Below are 26,992 nucleotides of genomic sequence, written 5' to 3' on the forward strand. Positions count from 1 at the left end.
TACATTTAAACAAAGGAGTCTTTGCCTTTCCTTCGTCCATAGCTTGTATTTGTGCTCCTTTGAAAGCCAATGAGATTTGAACTTAAGAGACCAACTCACCACAAGGTTCAGGAGCACAACTAAGCACTGCACTGAACTCAGGGTTATGTACTACATCTCTAGCATAACTAGCTTAAAGAGGGAGACTTTAAGCTAGTTATGCTCCTCCAGAGTTTGGGCTGCTCCCAGAAATATTTTGAAATTTTTTGCACCCAAACACACGCAACCCACTCCAGAAAATCCTGCCTGCTCCAGAGCAGGGACTTTAATATGCATCTTCCCCATGTGCTATCATAGGCCCCTCTCTCTCAATTTGATCAGAAATTCCACCCTGACTCTGAGAAACCTTCCAAATAAGGTTGGCAGTAGAGATGCCCATTATCTTTTTAATGCTTCTGTGTTTACTGGATCAGGCTTGAGGTACCCTTCCCGCAGGATAGGTTTGAAACAGCTACTTCACTTTATCCCAGTTTCCAGTGACTTCTAGTTAAGCTTTATGTTCCCTGGCCAATACTTCTGCAGCAATATTAGATTCCTGTCAGGCTGTTCTTTTGCACTGCTACGTGCTAGGGTATCTTCAGTGAGGGCTTCCAGTCTGCTTGAGCCCTCTGCATAGAAACTAATGCCCACCGTAAATGTGCTAGAGGACTTGTTGTGTGAGTCAGACCACACCGGCTGAATTGAGTCTCAAATGTTGTATATTTACTGCTTGTTTCCAACTAGCCTTATTAGCCTGTAGCCACTTTGTGCAGCGGGTGTGCTGAAAAACTGCCTGTGGTTGCTCTGATCTGCAGTGCATGGACCAGCATGCTCCCCTGATCTGTTCTGATTCCTCAGATCCAGGCCTGCAATAAAGGTCCAATACACAGGAGAGCTGGGCAGAAGCTGGACATGACTCGGCCAATAGATATACTGCAGGTCTGCATCCACTGTCTTTAAAATGCTTCTCCAGATTTCACTGTTTCCGTTACACAAAGCAATTAGAACTGTATGAGGGACCCACAGAACTGGCCCATCTCTTCTCTGCTTCCAATCACTCCATAGGTTTCAATGTGCTCGGTTTCCCTCCAACTGCTGGTTGCTGGCTCACTAATCACTCCAGCCTTAGCTATGTTTTACAATATTTTGGCATGTGCCCAACCCTGCTAAAGATGAGCAGGAAGGTTCTCTTAATTGTCACTTTTGTGACGTCTGGATTTGCTGATTCTAATGGTATAATTTTTACCAGCTGGAGTCATCTGGCGGTTTGCAGTCTCGGGACAAGCTTTGCCGGAATGCCTGCTGCACACAAGGGAAACCATTAAAAAATCAAACTCGGCTGGTTTCCCAGTGTGCCAGTGTCACTGCATCTTCCTGACAGTTTGCCTTTAATGTTGATAGCTCTTTGGGTCAAGTGCTGGCCATATGCTGAAAGTAGCATGCAACTGACCTCTGCTCCAGTATGGGTTTGGAGTTTCTCTATTGACATAGTGATGAATGCTCCTCCATCTGTCTTCATTCTTATGGTCTACACTGATGCCCAGAACAATTCAGCACGCTGTTTGCTGACTCTGCTGTTTATTGCACCAGACATCTTTTTTTTGCGGGGGGGGGGGGGGGGGGATGAAAATGGAAGGAGACACAGGCTTCTGCCAAGATTTGCTGTAAGATTTTCCCACTTACTGCTTAGTCATCTGTTTCTGAGGTCCCAGTTCCACCTCCTGTTGTGTAGAACAACCTGATTTCATTCCCTCTGCCATAGGGGTGAAAATGATCAGTGAAACTGCAAGAAAGCACCATTCCAATGGCACTTGATCTGCAAAAAGGCTACGTCCCTTTGGGATTGGGCTTGATGATGATCATTCTCTTTGGTCACCATGTGTTTGCTACCACCATATCCAGCCATCTCCTGAGTAGTATTTTCATTCATTTCCTTCCCTGGAAGCCACGTGCATCTGTGCTATTTTTACTCCCTTGTCTAGGATCAAGTTATCTTCAGCAAACATTTTTGTTCTGCCTCACTGGAGTTTTAGCTCATTACAATTCTGTCCTTTAATGTGTCATTTCAATATGCAGTGGCACAGCTCCTTAATGAGTCTCACCTGAGTTTACCATGTACCTACTGACTGGTGAGACTCAGTGCCTCTGTTTTAAAAAATTCCTTTGAAGTGAGGAGGCTTTACATGAGCTCAATTATTTCAAATTCATCTGGGATTATTTGATCCTTGTGTTCTCATGCAGGTTAGGGTGCAGATAGAGGGGAAAGGGGGGCGAAAGTAGGGCCTTGAGGAACAGTAGGAAAGGGGAGAATGAGATGCTGCTAAGTGTGAAGGAGACGCAGGATGACAATCACTCTAGGCGAGAGCCATGAAAGCCTAGGGAAGGAATAAATCCAAAGAAGAGGACGTGATCAGCTGTGTCAAGGGCAGCAGACAGTCCAAGGAGGGGGAGGAGGCACTGGGACTTGGACAGGAGGAGCTCTTTAGTGTCCTTTACTGAGAGTTACCATGGAGTCCAAGGGGTGGAAGCAGAATTGCAGCAGATATTGATGCAAGAGGGGGACAGTGGAATTAGCTATGAGGTTGTCTTTCAGCCCAACCAGTATCATCTCCTACCCTAGGCATTTCTGCAGCCTGGATCATGCTGCTTCACTTGGTTTACCAGCTCCTTCCGCCAAGCAGAGAAATGAGACCCAATGTAGCTGCAAAGCCAGATTATGGCATAAACACTCTAGGCCTGTGCCTGGTGCCCCAGCTCCTGGAGTCATGTGATGACAGCAGAATCTAAGCTTTCAGCTAAAAATAAAATCCTCTGTCTCATGGTTGTGAAGGAAAGCTTGAAACCTTAACTTGCAGTGATGTCTGCCTGAGTCTGCAGAGAGCCTGAAACAATAGCTCTCAAAGGTATGGACTAACCCATGTGTTTGCATGGGATGTTATCTCACTGTCAGAGATAAGTCCTGCTGCTACCCCTGCCTCTCTCAGGATGAGAAGGGACCCCTGCTGCCACCTCTGTTATTCCCAAGAGGAATGTCCTGGACCATGGCCAAAACATGCCTGCAGTCACAGGAATGCACCCTCTGTCTGTAAATAGTTAATCAATATGGTTCCGATAGGCAGCGCTCAAGACCATGGAGCATCATTCCTGGGTTTGTGCATGGCAAATGGCATCCTCCATGCAGCTCTTTACATGAAGCTGTAAACCACAGCAGCCCAGCTTTCCCATAGCACTCTCATTCTTTGCTTGCAGGCTGCACCAGCTCTACAAAGACAGGCCCTAGAACTACTGGGCTCCTCGCAGGCTTGGTTTGCACAACCCTTGACACTGTCCCACTTTGCTGGAACCAATCCTCGCTGCAGAATATCGTCTCTTTTCCCTTCAGTCCCATGCTCATTTGGAAGTGGGGAGCTGTCTGAATTGCTAACCAGCTTCTGGAAACACCAGTAGCATCAGATCCTTCCCACTGGCCCAGTTTTCAAAACCTTTCCTGCTTCAGAGCCCATAGGAGACATGTATAAGTAACACAGGGGCCCGGCGATTGAACCTTGGACCTGTGTCTACATGCATGGGCTTTGCTACCTGAGAAAGAAGACCCAGGTCTGGTGACCAAGGCTGGGCAAGCTCATCAGTTTCTACATGAGTCCTAGCCACCCAATAGCTGTGGACAGAGGGCTACCCCTGAGTGGCTGTGGGTTACTGGGAATTCTTACATGATCAGTAGTTCAGCATGAGCTCTGGCAAGGCGTGGTGTCAAAAGGAGCCACGCTTAGGCAGCAACTTCCGAAACACAGGTGGTTACAGACAGCTCCTCAGTCCCAGTTCAATTTATCCTGAGGTCACTTCCTGTGCGGGGTTTAAGGTGACCCAGTCTTACTGAGCTCCGGAGTCAGCGAGCTAACTTGTAAGGCAAATGCACGACACAGAGCTTGTTTTAAAGCCATGATAACTGACATGATGTGTATGCTAGAGTAGCACCCAATCAGGATCCAGGTCCCTTTGTGCTAGGTGCTGTACAGACACACCAGAAAAGCCAAGCGGCTACAGTCTCTCCAACATGTGCCATACAAATAGACAGCACTCAAGTTGCTGTGGGAAACTGAAGCTTTGTGTCTGTCTTTACTGTATGTTTTTAATTTCTTGGCCTTAATGCTGCGTTAAAAGAGGGGTTTGCATTTAATTATTCAGTCCAAGCAATGTACTAATACCTTTGTCAAAATGATATATGCTATTCAAAACACCAAAGAACTGTGCTCTACAAATCACTGAGGAGTAGGCCGCTGTTGGTGGCCACATACGTGAATGTCAGCCAATCATCAGAGAGAGAATTATCCTTTCCGCTGACGCTTTCTTTTTTTCAGCAGTCCAAGGGAAGAAGGAAAAGCTTAAGTACCTTTGGTGGGAGTTCGGAAATATTTTTTGATCTGCTGATATGTCTAAATACTAACTAGTTCATCGGTTCAACTGAGCACACTCCTTGGAGCACAGAGAATGGAAGAAGCAAGCTAGTGAGTTTGAGGGCACCAGGTTCCAGCTTAGTAAGCAGTACTGGTAGCCCGGGCTATAGAAGAGACTTCACACCTGCAGTCCTGCGCTACTGCTGTTGGTCCTGATTGTGATCATCTGGAAAAGGTGCTGGGGTGGGGGGAAGTGCCACAGTGGTAACTTTCTCTGTTTCAAATGGTGAGACATTGGAGATATTAATGTCTGAATCTGACATCTGGGAATGGGGGAGCTTATGCCTCTTGTAGGCTGCAGTGAAACATGGGAGAGCTGCCCAAATGAATTGTGGGTTAGGAGTTAGTGTTTCACCCAACAGTCATTGACCTAAACTTTCATAATAGCATCCACACCACTGCTCTCTCCTGGAATTCTCAAGGGCTGTATAAAAGCGCATCTGACTGTCCAGCCAAGCACCAAGGAGGCGCGTTAACATGGGAATGTCACAAATAGTGCATTCTGAGGTCCATAAGCAGGTATCAGAATGCACTCCCTTTGCAAGTGTGGAGATCAGCCAGGTGAAGTTGTTTGCGGTGAGTCCAAAGTGGCAAGAGGCTCTGAAAGATCAGAGGCTTGTATCATTTTTCCTCAAGAGTTAACTTTAAGCTAGTGGCTTGACCATTGCCCTTTGTAAAGACTCTAGGTGACTGTACAGCAGAAGTGCCACCATCTATCATCTCAAGAACAAACTACAAATGCTAGAACCTTTCAGAGGGATCCTCCTGAAGCGGGACACCCAGAGATAACCATGTCGAACTTGTGATGGCACTACAGAACCCAGGCTCATGAGCAACTCCTGTCCAGTTCTTCAGAAAACAGAGCATGGAGAGATGGGGTGGGGGTGTAACCCACTTAGGAATGTTCGCTCACTTGCCAGAGCTGCTGTAGCCAAAACCCATTCTGGAAACTAGGGGGCACTCCTACACTTCATTTAACACAGCCTTAAGCTGAGAGAAAGACAGGAACTGTCAGAGCCGAGCAGACCAATTGTCCTTCTAATCCAGCCTCCTATCTCCAATAAAGACTAAGGCCATATGCTTCAGAGGAAGTAATAAAACCCATGTAATGCACCCTGGGCTTGATTCAAAGTCGGTGGAAAGACTGTCGTAAACTGAATCGACTTTGGCTCAGGCCCCTATCTCGTGAAACCCCTAATATGGCATCAGGGGCCAGGGCAGGGGAAGAGAAAGACCTTAGTCCCTTACTAAAATTTCAATATTTAAAATAAATGAATGAAAACAGTCTCTCACTTCAAGATGCAATCCTGTCAACAGCCCTGCCAAACCATTGTTACTACACTGGAACAGCCCCCTCCCTGAGCTAAGCAAATAACCATATTGTTATCACCAGTGCTTTATATGCCAAGTGACCAGCAAACCCTGTCTATGCAGGTTCGGGCTGTTTTTTCCAAGGCACTTGAATGACTTTGGGGCAGGTCAGCATGGCTACTGGGTTACTGTTTTGTTGAGAGTTTCGATCTTGTATGATCCTAGGAGTCTGACATCAATCAGTCCTAAATCCATGTTGCTATTCAAGTCGCTGGAGCACTAGAGACTATTATTGATAAACAATAGATGTCTGGTGGAGACACTGATTATTTTCCTTGTACAAAAGGCTGCTGCATCCTCTGTGATAATTCCCCTCTCCTTTCCTCCTTGTTGGCTTTGTGGCTTAGTGATTTATTTGCTAGCTGGCAAGCCTCCACGGCGCTGCAGGAAATGGATGTCTGCTATTGTGTTTTGGGGGCTAGATAAACGTGTAATTTTCCTACTACATTAATTATAGACCTTTCTCTCTAGCTGGAGCAGCTCAGCATTTCCTCTGCCCTTTCAATTGAAGTTCTGTGCGTGTATTCCCCACCCCCCCAACTCAAATGTGTATTTTTAGTGAAACCTAATCCCAATATCCTGTCTCGAGTTCATGGCACGTTAAGAAGTTTTGCGTTGGGGACTGAGTATTGTAGTGAGTTAGTTCACCAGTCTTTCACCTGCTAAGGCCTGGTCACAAATGCTAAAGCTTTGTCTACACGAGATATTGAATAGCTACTCCAGTTCCTCATGGGAACACTCTATTCTGGAATACCAGTGATTTTTTTTATTTTGGAATAATTATTCCAGAATAAAATCAGTCATCAAAAATGTACAGCTCAAACACTAAACTATGAATCTTTGGCTCACATGTTATTTCCACCTTAACATAGGGATGTGAAAGCTGGAAATCATGCATTTGAAAGCAAATGCCTTAGAAAACTTCTCAGTATTAGATGGAATGGATTGTAACAAATCCTGAGCTCAATAAGAATTCAACAATCCAAAATTATCCAGAAAAGAAAATGGAAATATCTGTGACGTATGTTAAGAATGAAGCAAAAGCACCTGCTGTGGTAGGTGTGCGTGTGCCCTTGGGCAGCAGGAGGAACACACAAAAGGGCTTAACAACGTAGAGGACATGCCTAGAGTGGCTGAGGATAGACGGGGTGGCAGTACCTGGTTCATGCCCTAAGCAATCAGAAAGGATTCAGACTAGAAATATAAACATGTTGGGGTAACCAGAGGGAAATGTCCATTATTAATTAACTGAGCCTTCCTGCTAATTAAAAGATCCCTAGACTCCAGAGATTCAGTACGGAAAGAATAATGCCGCCATGTTTTTCTACAGCACATGGAAGTAAGAAACCCGAAGGATGCAGAACGAATGACAAGTAGTGCTTTCACTATAAATGAGCTGCCTTTTCACAGTATGTTTGACACAAAGCTGTATAAAGTGCCGCAGGGGACCTGTATTTCTACCCCCTGTCTCTTTAAATATGGTCAGCTCAGCTCTGGTAATGCCACAGTGTCCTTTGGCTCAGTGTTCACACATCTGTTCTGTTCACCTCCATATGGAGCTCCAGATTCTGTTCTCTTCTGGGTCTGATCCCCAATACCGTGGCGCTGTGGTGTTGGGGTTCCTACCAGAAGTGCATTAGATAATGTGACTGGATTACTCCTTCACACTTTGCCCAGAGGGAAGGCACTTGTGTGTGTGTGTGCACACGCACCTGAGTGCTTGCATGCTGTGCTATGTTTGGAACAAAAAATGGTGAGGTTTGTGATGCTTCTGGGATCCTGAAGGAACCAGTCCCTTGTGTCCTAATGTAGGCTCCCATCCTGCAAAACTTACCTAACTTTAGGTAGGATAGAACAGCCCCCGATGGCTCCTATGAGGTTAAAGGAAGCAGCGGTGCAGGAATGGGAGTGGGGAGGGGTGCGCCATGATTCTGGAGGTTGGATGGAACATTGAGGGGTCCCTGGGCAAGCTTGTAAAGCCTAGAGCAGAGTAAATTTCCTAGAGGGAATGCAAGCTGCTAGAAGTTGTAGAGCCATGGGGGGCACTTAATAGAGGGCTGGGGCCATTTGGAAATGGCAGCGAAGTGGATTCACAGTTCGGCTAATAGGGCTGGTTATTAGACTGTAAGGTATTTGCAGCCAGGAGCAATGTAGAGCATTTCTCTCTATTGCAACTTCCCACTCCAATGCCCTGCTTTATGTGTGGCCCTGGTAATGAGCATGAGATGACCAGCTTGTCAGGGCGCTAATATAGAGTGGGCTACATTCACCCCTGGTTTATGCCAGCTTCTGCCAGCACAAGCCACAGTGTAGGGCCCCGGTAGCAGAGTGTTAGCGAGGGGGAGGCTGCTGTGGCAGAAAACAGCTACCATCTCTGCTTGGACGCAGACAGCCGCTACAGCCTGAACAATGGGTGTTGTGCTTGGAGTGGCCAAAACAGCTGAGCATGCCCTGATTCAACATATCCCTGTTGCAGGCTCCTCTGGCTGGGCTGCTCTCGAGTCCCCAGCAGAAGCTGGCACTGCCCTTCCCAGCATAACACTGGAGGAAGGATAGTGCCCTCAGTCTGTGGTACAAGGAGCCTTGCTGGTGCAAGGACATGCAATTTGCACTGCCCCCAGCCTCCTGGGACATGTCAAACCCTACGTGTAGCTAGACAGAAGAGAACTGATTGGAGGGGCTCTCTAGTAGATGGTGCTAGAGAGCGCGGAGAAGATACAGGGGATGCTATGACAACCCGTACACTGGAGGGGAACAGATACGCACAGTTCCTAGACAGTGTGATTCATTACTCCACTGCCTCTGGACGTTGTGGGACTCCATACCACATGTAGGAGGCACGCTGAGTGCAGAAGGAGACTGACCACAACCCTTTCCTTAATGAGCTACGGCTCAGATCGATCGATCTAGCAGATGAGACACACTCAAGCAATTCATGTTGTTGAACATTGGGCTGCTTTGTCAACTAGTGTGAATGAGTGTAGCCCTATTAACGGCCAGGTCAACACTGGCCCTGGCAGCAAGCCTCCCAGCCCAGGGGGACAGACTTGAGCTAGCACATGAAAAATAACAGCGTGGATGTTGTAGCTTCGGCTCCCGGGCCTAGGTGGTCAGGCGGGCGTGAGCGCCCGAGACACAGTTCAATTAATTGAATGAATGGCATTTGCTTTGTGACATACTTCTGCCATCTTCCCACCTCCTATTGCATTGCTAAGGTCCCTCATAACTTTACCCCTTTTCTCTCCCTTTTCTCTTGGATTCCCATTTGCGGTGGCATAATATTTCTGAACTCCTCCAAGTCCCAATCAGTTTTTAAAGAACTCCCCACTCCTTCCATACATTTTTTCCCCTCCCCACTGAACAGTTTCTGAGGTTTTCTCCCCTCTTTTTACCTCCCAGGTACTTTTTTCTTTCTTCTCTGCTAACTGGCTCTGTTGCGCCCCGTGCAAGCCTGTCCGCCTCACTCTGGGGCTTGCAGTCAAGCATCCCTGATTCCCAGGACTGGCCCAGAATCCATCTCCAGAGACACATGCTAACACTTTCTAAATGCCAACTCCAGAACTTAGTGTCTAATCTTTACATTGTTTGGTTCCACCTTGTAGGCTCCCACTCTCAGCACGAAGTCTGCTGACTATTTGGAGAGGAGAGGGAAATATAAGAAATATCAGTAAGGCTTTAGGGACAACAGATTTCCTTCTGTCTGTAGGAAGCACTGTTGCTACTTGAGGACATCTGTCAATCAATAACTCAGACATAGGTTAGGGGTTTGTTATAGAAGTGGATGGGTGAGATTGTATGGCCTGCATTGTGCAGGAGGTCAGACTAGATGATCATAATGGTCCCTTCTGACCTTAAAGTCTATGAGTCTATAATCAGGAGGAGCATCCCCCTACACATGCCTCAGGGAGTCTACAAAACTGTGTGGTGGCTGGGCACTTGGTAGTGATGCATATTCTTATGCAGGAAATCAAAGGTTAACTCATTGTCCTGGTCTCTCACTCCCTGGGTGGACAGGTACTGGGAATGCTGAGAACAGAGGCTGTGCATTCCTCCATGGGGGAAAAAGGGAAATGCCTCATGAGGTTGTGCATATCTGCTATGATGGGGCCCCAGCGAGAATTCCTTATGGCCCTACTCAGTGGGAGTGATGACAATATGAGACCTCAGTGATCTAGGATGAGGTGGGAAGACTATGGCCCATGGGCTGAATTTGGCCCAGGGGCTGAATCCGGCCCACCAGTTGTTTTATTCTAGCCCTCGAGCTCTCACTGGCGGGTGGGGTCTGGAGCTTGCCCTGCTCCGGCACTGCAGCTGGGGAACTCCATGCGGCTCCCAGAAGCAGCAGCATGCCCCCTCTGGCTCCTACATGTAGAGGCAGCCAGGGGGCTCCACTCTGCACGCCGCCACAGCCCCAAGCACTGCCCCTGCAGCTCCCATTGGCTGGGAACCACAGCCAATGGGAGCTGCAGGGGTGGTGCCTGCAGACGGGGCAGTAAGCAGAGCTGCTTGAGGTAAACGTCACTGGGAGCCTGCACCCATGAGCCTCTCCCTGCGCCCCAATTCCCTGCCCCAGCCCTGATCCCCCTCCGGCCCTCCAAACCCCTCGATCCCATCCCAGAGCACCCTCCTGCACCCCAAACCCCTCATCTCCAGCCCCATCCCAGAGCCTGCACCCCCAGCTGGAGCCCTCCCACACACACACCCCAACCCCAATTTTGTGAGCATTCATGGCCTGCCATACAATTTCTATTCTCAGATGTGGCCCTCGGGCCAAAAAGTTTGCCCACCCCTGTTCTAGGAGAAGGGCAAAAAGGGTGGTAATGGGTAAGCAGCACAGTGCTCAGTTTTGCTTTGCTTGGATAAGCAGCATACAAGTCTCAGCAAAATGTATCCTCCAGCCACTTCTGGTCTGGAATTCCAGCAATTACTTACAGGCTCTCTTCTGATCCCTTGAAATCAGGGAGGAGTGCATCTGAGCTAGAAACACACTGCAGACAGACTTTCTTGCAATATCACTTGTGCTTCTACTCCTGGCTGGACCCCAAAAATCTAAAACACGCTTCCTTTGAAAAAACAGCAGAGCTTAACTGGATCAGTACTTATGACATACAGTGCACCAGAAACCTGCAAATCATAGACTCATAGAATATCAGGGTTGGAAGGGACCTCAGGAGGTCATCTAGTCCAACCCCCTGCTGAAAGCAGGTCCAATCCCCAACTAAATCATCCCAGCCAGGGCTTTGTCAAGCCTGACCTTAAAAACCTCTAAGGAAGGAGATTCCACCACTTCCCTAGGTAATCCATTCCAGTGTTTCACCGCCCTCCTAGTGAAAAAGTTTTTCCTAATATCCAACCTAAACCTCCCCCACTGCAAATTGAGACCATTACTCCTTGTTCTGTCATCTGCTACCACTGAGAACAGTCTAGATCCATCCTCTTTGGAACCCTCTTTCAGGTAGTTGAAAGCAGCTATCAAATCCCCCCTCATTCTTCTCTTCTGCAGACTAAACAATCCCAGTTCCCTCAGCCTCTCCTCATAAGTCATGTGCTCCAGCCCCCTAATCATTTTTGTTGCCCTCCACTGGACTCTTTTCAATTTTTCCACATCCTTCTTGTAGTGTGGGGCCCAAAACTGGACACAGTACTCCAGATGAGGCCTCACCAATGTCAAATAGAGGGGAATGATCATGTCCCTCAATCTGCTGGAAATGCCCCTACTTATACAGCCCAAAATGCCGTTAGCCTTCTTGGCAACAAGGGCACACCGTTGACTCATATCCAGCTTCTTGTCCACTGTAACCCGTAGGTCCTTTTCTGCAGAACTGCTGCCTAGCAACTTGGTCCCTAGTCTGTAGCAGTGAATGGGATTCCTCCATCCTAAGAGCAGGACTCTGCACTTGTCCTTGTTGAACCTCATCAGATTTCTTTTGGCCCAATCCTCTAATTTGTCTAGGTCCCTCTGTATCCTATCCCTACCCTCCAGCGTATCAACCACTCCTCCCAGTTTAGTGTCATCTTCAAACTTGCTAAGGGTGCAGTCCACACCATCCTCCAGATCGTTAATGAAGATACTGAATAAAACCGGCCCCAGCACCGACCCTTGGGGCACTCCACTTGATACCGGCTGCCAACTAGACATGGAGCCATTGATCACTACCCGCTGAGCCCAACGATCTAGCTAGCTTTCTATCCACCTTATAGTCCAATCATCCAGCCCATACTTCTTTAACTTGCTGGCTCCCATAACTGTCTCCCATAACTGTGGGAAACAGTATCAAAAGCTTCGCTAAAGTCGAGGAATAACACATCCACTGCTTTCCCCTCATCCACAGAGCCAGTTATCTCCTCATAGAAGGCAATTAGGTTAGTCAGGCATGACTTGCCTTTGGTGAATCCATGCTGACTGTTCCTGATCACTTTCCTCTCCTCTAAGTGCTTCAGAATTGATTCCTTGAGGACCTGCTCCATGATTTTTCCAGGGACTGAGGTGAGGCTGACTGGTCTGTAGTTCCCCAGATCCTCCTTCTTCCCTTTTTTAAAGATGGGCACTACAGTAGCCTTTTTCCAGTCATCCGAGACCTCCCCCGTTCACCATGAGTTTTCAAAGATAATGGCCAATGGCTCTGCAATCACTTCTGCCAACTCCTTTAGCACCCTTGATGCAGTGCATCCGGCCCCATGGACTTGTGCTCATCCAGCTTATCTAAATAGTCCTGAACCACTTCTTTCTCCACAGAGTGCTGGTCACTTCCTCCCCATACTGTGCTGCCCATTGCAGCAGTCTGTGAGCTGACCTTTTCATTACTTCATGAGCACTGACCGTTGGTTTCCTCTTGGCAGATGAAATTAAAGACACGCTTTGGAGAAAATCTCTAGAGCTCAGCTCTTCAGAGGAAACCCACTTTTATTCTGGGATTTGCTATGCTGACCAGCAAAGAGGCAAAGGCCAGTCCTATTAACACCACCACAGAAGGGTGCACTATGTTTTAGTGATTTGGCTGTTTCTTGTGAAAACAAAAATCCCTGTAAGATTTTCCTTATGCAGCACAGGCAAGACAGGTCCCCTTATGGGGATGGAGGGCTCTTCTTGGGACCCAGCCTGTTGCATGGCTTGGCACCCTGCCTATTGCTGCCTAGGAAGTTGTGGCTCATTGTGTCAGGCAGTGCTTGTTTATAAGCCCCCAGGATGCTGAGGAGTTGGGCACAACTCTGGTCATGGGGAGCCAGGGACAACCAAGTTCATCCACAAATCTTTGGCTGCCCTGCTGTTGTTTGGGCCATCGACCAAGGCACTTTGTGACTGGGGTACGTTAGTTATACCTCACAATCCAGATTTTAAAAATGACAAGCTAGTTTGGGTGTAGGCTGTTTCGAAGACACCTTTCAGAGGCTTCATTTCCATAGGGTCAGCACTCTCTACCAGTCAGGCTCCTTTTGGCTGTCTCTAGTGGGGACAGCTCCCCAAATCACCAGTAACCTCTGTGAAAATGCACCTCGTTCGTCACATCTGGGCTCTGCCTTCCTCCTTCTGGCACTGGGGGCCTGGAGTAAATCAGTCCTGCTCCAGAGGTTTCATTCTTCCCATGGGTTTATTGACAGAGTAGGCCCTAGAGTTGGGCTTCTTTAAAGAAATATATTTCTTAACTCCTACCGGAGTCCTGCCTCTTCTTATACTGGCTACTAATCACCAGCCACCCTCTCTAACCTATTCCGGGCCCAGCTAGCTAGGAACCCAGGCCCTCTCCCCAAACGGAACTAACCATGTCATTCCCCTTTCCGATCAAAACAGGTCTTCTTCCCCTTGCTGCACACAATCCCTCTGCAGTTTGCTTCTCCCCTCCCTCCTTCCATTGGAAGAGGATTTTTAAAGCCGTGGTTCTCAACTGTGGGTACACAGAGGTCTCCCAGGAGGAACCTCAACTCATTTAGATATTTAGTTTTACAACAGAAAAAGCACTCGTGAAGTCAGTACAAACTAAAATTTCATACGGATAATGGCTTGTTTATGCTGCTCTATATACTATACGCTGAAATCTAAGTGCAATAGTTATATTCCAATGGATTTATTTTATACTTCTATGGTAAAAAGGAGAAAGTCAGCCATTTGTCAGTACTAGTGGGCTGTGACACTTTTGTATTTTTATGTCTGATTTTGTAAGCAAGCGCTAAAGTGAGGTGAAACTTAGGGGTACGCAAGACAAATCAGACTCTGGACAGTCATCTGGAAAGGTTGAGAGCCACTGCTTTTTAAAGGGCAGCTTGTGACCTTTAGACTTGGGTGTCCTAATTAATCTGCAGTAACCTCTCTCCGTTCATAGGGGCCTTTAACCATTTTCAGACTGATACACCTGCCTTCAACCACCCTTCCCCAAGTGTCAGGTCTGACTTTGTCACACTTCTTAAAACCTTGGCCCACATATCACCTTCATTTGAAGTGTCCCTTGTTCATCTCCAGTGTGTGGGATGGGGGGGGGGTAGGGGAGCTGCGACACACTTAGACCTGCGCTCCTTGAGAAAATTCAGCTCATCCTCGTTCTCCTTTCACAGGGCTGACAGGTCTAAGTGCAGCACGCAAATTGTTGCTCCTGGAGCAGGCACTTCACTACGTGTCCCATGAAACTCTGCACAAGGCAGTTTTGCATCTGAGTAGCAAAAGCTAAACAGCGGGTGAGACAGGTTAACCGTCTGGGCATGGACGTCTCTAAAGCAATGCCCAGGGAGTTCTGAACACAAACGCCATTAGCAATAACCAGGTTAATGCCCTGCACTGCGCTGAAAGCCTCAGCCCCCAGAGTCAAGTATTCAGGTGCTCCGATTCACTCTTGAACAGGCATGTGTGGCCTAAGGAACTAGGACATCCTTTACTGTTTTGAAATCTAACTTTTTAAATCTCCTCCCCCGATACCCACTTTTGACCACAACAAACTACTTTTAAGCATGCTGGATTTACACACGCACCGTATGGAGCTGGTGTGTTTCCTGCCCTTGTCAATTTGAGCAATGCACTGCCACATTCACCCACAGATGCTGGATGACCTGACAGGGTTAATGATTTACTGCCTCCAATAGCTCTCAGCTTCCCAGTTAAGGGAACAAGATGTATCTAAACTCCAGGCTCATTGTGAGACACGTGAGGAGGGGGTTGGAAGGGAGTTAAATATAGATCGGACCAAAAAAGCCTTTTGAGTTTAAAAACGAGGAGGGCAAAATGTGTTGCACAAGCTGTTTTCCCACAACGGTGGCTGCCGACATTCTTGGGGGTTATAATCTAGCAATCTTACTGCTGCAAGATGGACTGATTCCTGAGCACGGTAGTCTGCAAAGCCTAGTGCTTCCACCGTTGGAGCTGTACTGACGCAGATCGCCGCTTTACATACTGGGACTAAGGCATGTTGGGAAATTTGCACCTTCCGGTGCTGAGCCAGGGAACTCCAGAAGTTAATTGCAACCCAAGTCCCAGTCCTGCAAATGGAATAACTTTACACACACAGTTCAATGGGACACTGTGCATATGTCAAGTCATTCATAATGTCAATGTTTGATCTTGCCCTGGTTAGGTCCCAGGCCTACAAATGTGGGGCATTCCCCAGATGCACAAGGGGCCAGCACCACAACATATTTGGCAGGTGCATTGGCAGAGGCCTGGCTGATAGGAGAGACATGTTCCATCAGCATGCGCCAGAATCATAGAATCATAGAATATCAGGAAGGGACCTCAGGAGGTCATCTAGTCCAACCCCCTGACAAAGCAGGACCAATCCCCAAGTAAAAGAGATGGTGTGGGCTATGGAGGAATTTGCAACACCATGGCATGGGAGACAGAAGAGAATAGTGGGAGTAACAAAATACCCACAGTATTCTTGCCAGCAAGTTAAAGAAGTATGGGCTGGATGAATGGACGGTAAGGTGGATAGAAAACTGGCTAGATGGTCGGGCTCAACGGGTAGTGATCAATGGTTCCATGTCTAGTTGGCAGCCGGTATCAAGTGGGGTGCCCCAAGGGTCGGTGCTGGGGCCGGTTTTATTCAGTATCTTCATTAACGATCTGGAGGATGGTGTGGACTGCACCCTTAGCAAGTTTGCAGATGACACTAAACTGGGAGGAGTGGTTGATTCGCTGGAGGGTAGGGATAGGATACAGAGGGACCTAGACAAATTAGAGGATTGGGCCAAAAGAAATATCATGAGGTTCAACAAGGACAAGTGCAGAGTCCTGCACTTAGGACAGAAGAATCCCATGCACTGCTACAGACTAGGGACCGAATGGCTGGGCAGAAGTTCTGCAGAAAAGGACCTAGGGGTTACGGTGGACGAAAAGCTGAATATGAGTCAACAGTGTGCCCTTGTTGCCAAGAAGGCTAATGGCATTTTGGGTTGTATAAGTAGGGGCATTTCCAGCAGATCGAGGGATGTGATCATTCCCCTCTATTCAGCACTGGTGAGGCCTCATCTGGAGTACTGTGTCCAGTTTTGGGCCCCACACTACAAGAAGGATGTGGATAAATTGGAGAGAGTCCAGCGGAGGGCAACAAAAATGATTAGGGGGCTGGAACACATGACTTATGAGCAGTGATGAGCTGCCAAAATCTTAACAAAGGGTTCCCTATAAAAAGTTCTGATTTAACAACGGGTTCCCTATAAAAAGTTCTGATTTAAGGGATGTGCGACAGCATGTATTTTTTGTACCAATAGGGTTACCATACATCCATATTTTCCCAGGAGGTGATTAAGAACCGAAAAGCCTGACATGTCCAGGAAAATACAGATGTATTTTAACCCTACCTAAAGTTCTTTTTTAAAAAGATGGGGCTGAACTAGAAATGAGCTCCGTTTCACATGTGTGGGTGGTGTTCAGGGACAGTCTCAATTTTTGGGTCTTTTTCTTATATAGGCTCCTATTACCCCTCACCCCCGTCCCGATTTTTCACACTTGCTGTCTGGTCACTCTAGGGTGTGCACATGTGTGGGTCCCAGCTGCTCCCTGCCCCCCCCTCATTAAAGCAGGTGTGCAGGGTTACTGCCCTGGGAACTGCAGGGCACCAGTGGATGTGGGGCTGGCTGCAGATAGGGACGTGGGGCAGGGCTAGCTGGAGGCAGGGAGTGACACGGGCTGGCTGTGGGCAGGTGATGCAGACGGGCGGGCTGCGGGTGGCTGTGGGCAGAGGCCGGCTGCAGGCAGGGGGTGGCTGTGGCAGGGGCTGCAGGCAGGGGGTGGCTGTGGCAGGGGCTGCAGGCAGGGGCTGGCTGTGGCAGGGGCTGGCTGTGGGTGGCTGGGGGCAGGGGGTGGGGCAGGGGGTGGGGCAGGGGGTGGCTGGGGGCAGGGAAGGCGGGGGAGGGGCGCAGATACTCACATGTGGGGGGGGGCTGGGAGCAGCAGGACGCAGCCGGGGACTCACCAAGCAGCAGCAGGAGCCCCAGGGCCAGAGGTCCAAAGAGCAGGAGCAGCAACAGGGCCAGGAGGCAGCTCACATGGCTCTCGCAGCACAGCGCAGCGCCCCCCGGCGGCCGGGAGGAGGAATTACAGGCTTCCCAGGCAGAGCCCATTAAAGCTTCCCTCGCAGGGAAGCTAGTTAACAAGCAGTTCTAAAACCGCTTCTAAATTTAACAACGGGTTCGTGCGAACCGGTGCGAACCGGCTCCAGCTCACCCCTGCTTATGAGGAGAGGCTGAGGGAACTGGGATTGTTTAGCCTGCAGAAGAGAAGAATGAGGGGGGATTTGATAGCTGCTTTCAACTACCTGAAAGGGGGTTCCAAAGAGGATGGATCTAGACTGTTCTCAGTGGTAGAAGATGACAGAACAAGGAGTAATGGTCTCAAGTTGCAGAGGGAGAGGTTTAGGTTGGATATTAGGAAAAACTTTTTCACTAGTAGGGTGGTGAAGAACTGGAATGGGTTACCTAGGGAGGTGGTGGAATCTCCTTCCTTAGAGGTTTTTAAGGTCAGGGTTGACAAAGCCCTGGCTGGGATGATTTAGTTGGGTTTGGTCCTGCTTTGAGCAGGGGGTTGGACTAGATGACCTCCTGAGGTCCCTTCCAACCCTGAGATTCTATGATTCTATGATTCTATACTTCCTACTGCCAGCCCTCTGCGTGCACCCAGGAGGCAAACCAGAGTCAGAGTTTCTGACTGTCAGAGAAAGAAAGGTTTTGGCTCCATGTGCTGAGTTACAGCAACATCATACGTTGGGAAATTTTGTGCTGCCTGGGACTTTAAATCCACTGGAATGCAGAGCAGGCCAATGGACTTAGTACCAGCTTTGCAACCTGTCAAGTGTCAGTTACCCTAACAATGGTATCTGATCATTCTGGACTTTCTAATAAAAAACTATAACAGGCCATGGTCTTGTTGTAAACCACAAGGGAAGTGAAAGTGAGACTGGAGCCAGGCATAGCGCTTAGCGGGAGGAAGTGCAGTCTAATATTAGAGTACAGAATGGAGTGTCAGGCATTGGGGGTCCATTTTAGGCTCTGCCACTGACTGTGTGACTATGGTCAAGTTACCTAATGGGGGCCTCCCCTCGCCCATCGATGTGAAAAGTCACATTTGTCTGAAATTGTACCCAGGAGGAATACAAGGAACACCTGCAATGATTAGAACTGGAAAGCCAATGGAAAAATATCTCTGACCATTTGGTTTCCTTGGTGCATGTGACAGCGTTTTGTGTAAAGGCACTCGCTATGTCTTCTGGGTAGTCTGTTTCCTCCTTAAACCAGAGAGCAGACAAAAAATCCTCGGATAGAAGTTAATGGACTTGAACAATTGCTATTTAAAGAGACCTCTGTTAAAAGCCAGCTCACTCTAGATGAGAAGTTAATCAATTTGAGAAAAATTCATGTTGACAGACTCCCCCTCTGTAAAATGGAGTTAATGACACTTCCTGCTCTTACAGACCTGTAGGAGGGAGCCATTACTTAGGGCTTGTCCAAGTGCAGAAGTTGCACCTGTTCAACTGAAAATCTAATTACCAGTATAGCGACACCAATGCAAACCTTTGTTTGGGCACTCCTGGATTAAACCTGGATCATATTGCGTTTGCTTAACTCTGTAAGGCAGTCTGCACACAGAGCTACTGCTCTAACACGGAGTCATAGATTCCACGGCCAGCAGGGACCATTGTGATGGCATTATCTGACCTTCTGTATCACACGGGCCAGAGAACTTCCCCAAAATAATTCCTTTTGAACAACAACGTATCTTTTAAGAAAAAAAGTCTTGATTTTAAAATTGCCTGTGATGGAGAATCCACCACGACCCTTGGTAAATTATTCCAGCAGTTAATTCTCTCATCATTAAAAATGTGTGTCTTGTGCTAGCCAGGTGTAACTTCATGTTTCACTCAGGTCTTTGACCAACACTTCATAACTGGGTACCTAAAGTTAGGCTCCTAAATACAAGCAGGTTTCAGAGGTGCTGAGTAGAGCCAGCTCCCAGTGAAATCACTGGGAACTCCAGGTGCCAGGGCCTTTGTAAGAGAGGTCATTTCCATTTAGATAGCTAAATATGGATTTGAACCTAGTTACCATAGACACACAGATTTGAAAATGTTGTCCTTTATGCTTTGAAAGGTACTAGAGAAGTGTTGAATAGTAGAAAGGTGGAAAACTGGGATTGAAACAGACTGACAAAGTGACCAGAAAGTGCTGACCATGTTATAGATTGGATTTGCCAAATGGATTTCTTGCCAGTTCATAGACTCATAGACTTTAAGGTCAGAAGGGACCATTATGATCATCTAGTCTGACCTCCTGCACAACGCAGGCCACAGAATCTCACCCACCTACTCCTGTAACAAACCCCTGACTTATGTCTGAGTTATTGAAGTCCTCAAATCGTGGTTTAAAGACCTCAAAGTGCAGAGAATCCTCCAGCAAGTGACCCGAGCCCCACGCTGCAGTTATTCCATAATCGCCTCCTGCACCTCTCTGAAGCAGCTGGTACTGGTCACTGTGGGAAACAAGATATTGGACACACAGATGATCAAATCTGGCAGTTCCTATTAGAGCTGTTCTGGAACAAGAGTTTTTGTTTCAGAGGGAGTTTTGCAATTTCAAAATTCCTTCCATTCTGGAACAGAGCAAAACCCCAACATTTCAAAATTTCCTGCAAATTGAAATTCTTATGGCGTTGGATGGGGGCAGTGTTTTGGGTCCATCACAGGATTGCACTGTCCCTTTAAGAATGGATGAGGCTGGTGCACCTGTGCCTGGTCATCTGACTCCAGTTGGGCTTGAAAGAGGGCACTTGGGCCCTAGCGGGGAGAGAGATCTGGTGAGTTAGTCAGGAGAAGGGCAGGTGAGAGCTGCCTGGGAGTAGGAGATTAGTAGGAGAAAAGAACTGCCAAAGCCAGAAGATGTTTCCTGAGGGAAAGCTGACTGCAGGGACAGCACCAGATCTCCCAAGCCAAAGAGCCAGAGGGATGAAGGCAGGAGAGCAGCAGAGGGGCTTACTCATGAAAAGATTTATATACTGTTATTGCTTATTCTCTTGCTGATGTCTCTGCTCTGGAGAGCTGGAGCTAGGGCTGGAGAGGGTTGAGGAAAAGATAGGCAGGGGGCGGAGGACAGACTTCTGCTGAAATGAGTGTGGTTGCATTTCAGCTGGAAGGACGGGGGTGTCTGTCCTGGCAGAAGGACAGGTAGAGAGTGAAGAGGAGACCATGTGTGGTGAGAGATACCAGAATGGGATATGTGTTCTCAACAGATGAGATGTCTTGGGATCTTAAGGACTACTTGCACCGGAGTGATACATGTTTGGGACTCTTGGTATAGAATATCTGTACTATGTTTTCTTAATAAGCTGGCCCCAAGAGAGGGTATTATTTGGACAAAAGAGCCTGAGTGAACTTACTGAGGTCTCAGAAGGCAGGAAACTGTGGCAGGTGTGTGTCCGCTTGAGAGGGGTTCCAGGTGAGCTCACCCTGTCATGAGGTCAATTGAAACGTTTTGTTCTGTTTTTGACTTTTTTAATTTCCTATTACATTTGATCTTATAAATAAATACGCTCTCAAATTCATTTTCCAAAACCAAAACAAAATGCTGTTTTTCCTTTAGTTTTGAAACAAAATTTCATCAAAGGTGGCACGTTTCCCCTAAATGTGTCATTTTCAATGAATCAGCATTTTCAAATTATGGGGGAAAAAAACATTCCAACCAGCTCGAATTCCTAACTTCCTAGGAAGAAAAGCAAAGGAACAATCACCTCCACTCGGTGTGACACTGACACAATAACAGTATAAAATCTTTTCATCTTCAAAGGTGCCATCACATAAACCAACATGTTCTTTGAAAGAAAGATACCGAAGTCAAGAAGAGCTGTATGTTTGTTGATTGTCTGGGTGCTTGTTGATAAAGGCACTCGATGCTTCCTACAAATCAATGCTGCAATGGAGACAGCTAGAAAAAGGTGCATGTTACTACTGAGAAGCTGATTCTCCCATCCAGGTGGACAAATAGCTGGAAAAAAGCAGTCGGCACCACAATCTCCACTTTTAGCAGCACAGTGTAAAAAAAAAAAATTAATGATCTGGCTGGGGACTTGGAGACATGGAGACCATGGTAGAAACAACTATTGCTCTTGAGTAGCCTGTGACGGTACCACTTTACTTATCAGGTTTCAAAAGATGCTCATCTGGCTTGTTTAAGCTGATGGCCTTTGGGTATTTTGATAATGAAGCTTGTTCCTTAAAGATATGTATTACAGAGAGGGAGGATGGTATTGTGGTTAATGCCCTGGATTTGGACTCAGGAGACTTGGCTTCTATTGTGCAAGGGGAAGCAAAATTTTTGGAAGCATGCAGGTCTTGCACATGATTCAGATCCCAGGTATGCAAGTGGTGCTAGGGAAATAGGGCAGGGCCTGCAGATCTTCTGGCCCTCAGCCTAGAGTGACTGGCACTAGGGCTTCCCTGGCTCAGACTAAATTACATTCCATTCTTTTGGGGCCTGCAGATTTGGATCTATGGGGGGGAAGAGAATCAGAAGAAGTTCAGCAGTCTCTGCTGCGATCACAGCCTGTCGTCCATGAAAGGGCATGGAAGCATATCTGCTTAGGCACTCGGAGCCTTGGGACTTCAGCAGCACCACGGGGGTCATGGTTGAAGATGCCAGGCTGCCAGAGTAACAGCAAGCAGAACAGTCGGCCGGACCCTTGGCTGTGACTAGCACTGCATGTTCCCTGACACTGTTCTGCTCTGATGTGCTCTTCTACCCACTATTGGTGGGAAAGGGCCCATCACACAAAGGCACTGGATCTCACAGAGGAGACTGCCAAGTCAATGGAAATTGGAGGCTGTCAGTACTGTATTGGATCAGGGTTGAAAGTAGTAATGTCTAGCTCCCAGCAGTTTTTCCTTTGATACTGACTGTGCTGTATATGGCATGTCTATTTTTAGAATCTAGGTTGCCATGACAACCCAGTGTACTTTTTGGTTAAATATAGCAGCTGTTTCAGAGCACTCTTGTCCTTCTGGATTCAGGAAGCATGTTCTGCCCTCTGACGGAGCACGGGGTATTAAATGCAGATGGAAGAGGATAATTAAGTTTAAGCCCAGCAGAAACGTCAAATCGTCAGTTAGAAAGAGGAGTTTCAAGATGAAAATGAGAATGTTTTCTTTTCACAACCAGTCCTTCTGCAATAGAAACTGAGGTGGTCACAAGGAACTATCCCTTCAGTCTGATCGTACGTGGGCTTGGTCATGTACCCAATTAAGTCAACAGCAAGACTCAGTGGGTAGGTCCACACTGCAATAAAAAATCCGCAGCCCGAGGCTCAGAGCCCAGGTCAGCTGACTCAGGCTCATGGGGTTTGAACTGCAGGGCTGTCAAATTGCAGTGTAGGCGTTTGGGCCCAAGCTGGAGCCTGGGCTCTGAGACCCTCCCCCCTCACGGAGTCTCAGAGTGAGCCCAGACATCTACACTGCACCCCAGAAGCCCGACTCAATTGACCCTGGGCAGCCGCGGCCATGCTGCAGGTCTTGTATCGCAGTGTTGACATACCCACAGGTGCAGTGCTGCAGGATCAGTTCCTTACAGCCTTCTACGCCTCAGTGCTCCCTGCAGCCAGTGGGAGTTGAGGGCACAGTTAGCAAGATTTTATTGCAAGTCTTGCAATAGTAGGTGTTCTGCTTAAAGCCACAGCTGCTGGAGTCCAGTGATTACAAGAGACCTGAGCAGTCCTGTAACGGGTCGGACTCACCCCCTGCGGCGCCTCCCGCTGGTGACTCTGGGAATTAGCTCTTTCCAGCCCTGGAGCGCCCTCTGCAGGCCGGTGATCCACCTGTTTGCTACTGGCCCCGTGTCCCTCCCAGGATCCAGGTGCCCCTTTAACTCTTAACTGGGTTTCCCCGTCCCAGGGGAACCCCCACCCTACTATCCCCACTTCGCCTCAGTAATGGCTACTGCCCAGTCTCTATCTAGCCCCCGTTCGCTGGGGCAGACTGCAGTAGCCAGCACTCATCATCGGCAAAGGGGGTTTGGACCTGCTGCTTTTGCCTACCCCTAGGTTGCCCCCTGCAACCTCCAGTACCTTTTGCCCTATGCTAGGCCGCAGCCTGGGGTTTTCTAGGCTGGATCTTCCCCAGCTCCTCAGCCTTTCCCCAGCCCTGCTTCACCCTAGGTACCTTGTCTCAGTTCCCTGCAGCCAGGCCCATCTCCCTCTAGAAACAGAGAGAGACTGAGTGGGCTCCTGGCTCATAGCCTTTTATAGGGGCCAGCTGTGGCCTGATTGGGGTGTGGCCCAGCTGTAGCCACTTCCCCAATCAGCCAAGCCAAAAGCCCCTTCCCAGGGCTGTTTTAAAGCCCCAAAGGGCAGGAGCGGGTAGCCACCCCGCTACAAGTCCCCAGCAGTGTGGAGGAAACGTGACCTCTGAAGCTGGACGGTGAATACAAAGAACCCAACGTTCATTATTTGTCAAAATCTCACGATCTGGGGGGCTTGACTCATGATTTTGGAACCCTGAGAGGTTGGCAGTACTGCAAAGGTAAAACTCCAGCAGGCAGAGAGATGCCGGCTGTCAGCTTTGTTGGATGATCACGTGTACCAATTTTAAAGAGAAATACAGGTCTGAAGAGATGATTCAGTCTCATGAATTAGGGGTCCGAAGCTGCCACCTAGATTCACATCAAGTAGCCCTTTATTATGCAAGTGATCCCGTTGACTTCAGTAGGTGAGAAGAGACATAGTTCCTAGCCCAGGGCCTGGTTCCCTGGGGTATGTGCGGAATGAGATATTAACAGAGTGACAAAGCGTGATACAATCAGGCCCTGTAAAGCTGGTTGGTTTGCTGATTCCACACAATCGAAATGCTTTGTGGGAACACAGCAATGTAGTTGAAATTTTTCAATGGAAAATTATTAAAGTGCTTCAGTTCCGTAAGGTGCAAGCACGTCATTTTGACAATATAATGTACTATAGTCAAAACAATAAAGACAAACTGGAGCATTCCTGCCTTATTGAAATGAAACTCCTGGACAAAATAATTTCAGGATTTCCTAAATTACATTTTTCAGAATTTTCATTTCATAGAAAATTTCAGAAATTCTGCTTTTCATTCCAGTTCAGGATGAAAGGAAACTTTTAAATGTTGGAATTTCCAGTGGAACAGAAATCCCGACTTTTGACCAGCTCTAATGCTGTTTTTAAGGCTCTATCTGACTTCCTCATATTCTGAGTAGGGTGACCAGACGTCCCAATATTTGGGTGGTTGTCCCAATTTGTCCCGATATTTCGCTCTGCCGGCAGCACTGTTTTTTTTAATTTTTTGCTCTGCCAGCAGCACTCAGCTTTTTTTTTTTGCTCTGCCGGCAGACCCCCACCCCCATGTGTCTCGATATTTTCTTCATCTCATCTGGTCACCCTATATTCTGAGTTTGCGTCCATCTTGCTGTCCTTTTGTATTTCACCCAAATGGCTGAAGCACCTGCTCTATGGATGGAAATAATGTAGCTTAGTGGTTCTCAAACTGTGAGTCGGGCCCCAAAAGTGGGTTGTGACCCCATTTTAATGGGGTCACCAGGGCTGCCTTAGATTTGCTGGGGCCCAGAGCTGAAGCCTGAGCCCCACTGCTAGGGGTCGAAGAAGAAGCCTGAGGACTTCAGCCCTGGGCAGCAGGGCTCAGGTTACAGGCCCCCTGCCTGGGGCTGATGCTCTTGGGCTTCAGCTTCCTCCCCCACCCCCAACTGGAGGGTGGGGGCTCTGGCAGGCCCAGGCCTCGGTCCCCATTCCTGGGGCTGTGTATTAATTTTTGTTGTCAGACGGGGGTCATGGTGCAATGAAGTTTGAGAACCCCGATGTAGCTGGAACGCAGAGTGTAATGTAACATTTGCAAGATGATGTTTTTTTTAATCAGCTGGCTTTTACCTAGTTACATGAAAAAGAAACATGACCAACCTCCAGAGCCAGAGCAGGGCTTTGCGACCCACTGACAGCTCTTTTTATTTTGATTTTTTTTAAGTTAAACATCATGATTTAAAATATCCATAGAGGTCATTGTGACCAAGGCTTTAACAGGAAGAAAATGTCTCCTGGATTCTTTTCCTCTCCCTGTGGGATCTATTGCATTGGACGTTATTGCTTTGGAGAGCACAAACATTAAATACACACACTGAGCTCTACATTCTTTTGGCAGGGAAGTGAATTACCCCTCCTACTCTGTGAAGCCATCCCTAACCTACACTGTGGACACCTGGGGCTGAGGCTGCAGCTGCTGTACAATGTTGTAGCTCCATACAAGTCCTTTGCTCGAGCTCAGGGTCTGGCCCTCTTGTGATGTTCCCCATCCCACTGTGCAGTGGGACATTAAGGATCCATAACCAGTGGAGAAGGAAGGCACTGTAAATGTCTGGCTTCACTGCAAGTAGCCATTATCTCTTGTTGACCCCTCCCATGTTCTTGTCCGACATGATCATTCCTGGCCCTTCTGCAGAGCGGGCCTCATCTCTCCATGCAGCAGGGAGTCTTCTGCTAGTCAAGGGCAAAACACGGCAGTCTCCCCCGAGGAAGCACTGCTTGTATCAAATTGAAGGCCGGAGATTTCACACGTCTCATCAAAACCTCACGCATGCAGTTTAGGGAGTAAACTGCAGGGTTCCTCTGATCCTGAAAAACAGGGTGCTCAGTTCTTAGTAATGCAGCTTTATCCAGAACTTCTTTATAGATCAGCCTCTTTAGTGTCATATGAACATATACCCGATCCAGGCAGCCAATCCTTCCACTAGAGTGCAGCAGCATGTGCATGTTTCCATGCATGTGTGTGCACACACACGTCAGCATGTGCATGCCTCCATGCATGTGTGCACACACACATGCACATTTCCCACTCAGCTGGGCTTGTAGCAGCCGCTGTTAGTAAGTCACACATCTCTCCCTACCTGTAACTGAGAGCCTCCCTTGCACCACGCTATTAGTCACCTCTCATCATACTTAACCAGAGGCTCTGAGCAGAAGGTCACCCCCTGCCCTACGTTACTCTGAGGAAATCCTTGTAGGGAGGGACTGTTCATCGCGTGTAGCTCTAACTCTTGTCCAGTGGTGCAGGAGGCATTGCACTTCTGGTTCCAAGCCTGCCAGTGATTCTGCAAAACCATGGCAACTGCCAGCTGCAGTCACTCCCAAACCAGGACTAATCCCTCACCTAAGGAATCAGGGGGAACGTCCTACAACAGGAAGGGTTGCTACTGCCGCCCTGTTGGCGACATCACTCCACCAGCAGGAACAGTCGAATGCAGAGTGTCTGCGGCAGTTAGCTGGAACCCTCTGGCACATGGCATCTCCTGTGTGACTTTTAGCAGGGTTCAAGTTCTGCTGTATGGCAGCGGATAATAACTGTGCAGTGCTGTGGTGATCACACTCTGTGCTCATCAGCTGGGAAGTGGGGTGAGGCATTCCCCACCTGCCTGCACACTGCCCTTCACGAGGATTAGATAGTGTGTTCCATCTTCCTCAGATGTCAGCCACTGCTAAATGCAGGATATCCAAGTAAGGGTGTAGGGATCTGATCTGGAATGACAAATAATATTAGGTTTTCTGCTGTGCAGCTTTGATTCCTTTTTGTGCTTTAATGTGTCAAGCAAAACATGCGACTTTTGCAAGTATTCTATGCACCGTCTTGTGCCCGACCCCAGAGAACCCTCTGCTAGGAATCTTATTTATC

This window comes from Mauremys mutica, chromosome 10, assembly GCF_020497125.1.
Source record: "Mauremys mutica isolate MM-2020 ecotype Southern chromosome 10, ASM2049712v1, whole genome shotgun sequence".
Taxonomy (NCBI): domain Eukaryota; kingdom Metazoa; phylum Chordata; order Testudines; family Geoemydidae; genus Mauremys; species Mauremys mutica.